Source organism: Mytilus edulis, chromosome 9 (assembly GCF_963676685.1).
Source record: "Mytilus edulis chromosome 9, xbMytEdul2.2, whole genome shotgun sequence".
NCBI lineage: Eukaryota > Metazoa > Mollusca > Bivalvia > Mytilida > Mytilidae > Mytilus > Mytilus edulis.
Window position 1 is genome coordinate 35879184 of NC_092352.1, and position 1701 is coordinate 35880884.

Sequence of the window (1701 nt, forward strand, 5' to 3'; positions counted from 1 at the left end):
TGGTCATGTTTGACTTATTTGTAGGTCTCCCTTTGCTGTACAATATTGTTGTTTACATTTTATCTCTATCTATAATAATATTCAAGATAATTACCAAAAGCTGCAAAATTTTTCTTAAAATAACAAATTCAGGGGCAGCAACCCAACAACGGGTTGCCTGTTTGGTCTGAAAATTTCAGAGCAGATAGACCTAACCTTGATCCAAAAAACAAATTTATCCTAGTTAGATTTGCTCTAAATTCTTTGGATTCTGAGATGTGAGCCAAAAACTGCATTTTACACTATGCACTTGTTTTAGCCATGTTTGCCATCTTGGTTCACAGGCGAGGTCATCAGACACATTTTTCAAACTACATACACTAATGATGATTGTGGACATTTGGTTAAATTTAGCCCAGCAGTTTCAGAGAAGATTTAGTTAAAAGATAACAAAAAATAATGAAAAATTGTTAAAAATTGACTATAAAGGGCAATAACTCCTTAAGGAGTCAATTATTGACTATAAAGGGCAATAACTCCTTAAGGGGTCAATTGACCATTTCGGTCATGTTGACTTTTTTGTCAATCTTACTTTGCTGAACATTATTGCTGTTTACAGTTTATCTCTATGATATATATAATAATATTCAAAAAAATAACTCAAAACTGCAAACTTCCCTTAAAATTACTATTTCAGGGACAGCAAGCAACTCAACAACGGGATGTCCAATTTGTCTGAAAATTCTCAGTGAAATTTGCTCTAAATGCTTCGGTTTCAGAGATTTAAGCCAAAATCTACCTTTTACCCCTATGTTCTATTTTAAGCCATGGTGGCCATCTTGGTTGGTTGACCAGGACACCGGACACATTTTTTAAACTAGATACCCTAATGATGATTGTTAAATTTGGCCTAGTAGTTTCAGAGGAGAAGATTTTTGTAAATGACGACGGACGGCAAGTGATAATAAAGGCTCACTTGGCACTTTGGGACAGGTGAGCTAAAAATGTTTTTCAATCCAAAATATTTATTGTCTAAACTAAAGTTGACTGTCTGTACCAGGTTTTGTTTGTCTATGTTTATACATCTATTTTTTTTAGAGTACTGTTGTAATTTCCAAGTTTTAGTTATTTATGTGTATATTATCTTATCCAAATATACTATATATGAGACAATAAAAAAAAAAGTCACAAGAAAAACAATAATAGTGTTATGTGTGATGCATTTCACAACAAGAGCTGTCAAAATGACAGTTAACCGAATTCTTTAACATTTATTTGTGTTCTGGCATTTATCAATATTACAAGGACCAAAACTCCTAATAGGTAAAATTTATGATTATCAATATCAAACTTGACTTCCATGTTGTCAACAATAACAACATATGAACTAGATAGAAAATGACCCTCTAGCAGGACAAACTGTGTGCCCTTAATGCATAAAGTAAGAAAAAATTACTAAGTCCACCTACCTAGGATTTTGAAAATATCTAAAACTTTCAAGAACCGTAACTCCTGAACGATAAAAGTCAAAATCATCATTATTAAACTTGACCTCCATTTTGTTGTCAGTAACAACATATTAAAATTTTAAAAGGTTTGGTTGATTGCTTCATGAGTAAATGCACGGACAATATTAGCTTGCCGCCCGCCCACCGTACATCCCCAAATTAATAACCGGAATTTTTGACACAAAAATCCGGTTAAAAATGATATGAAGACATG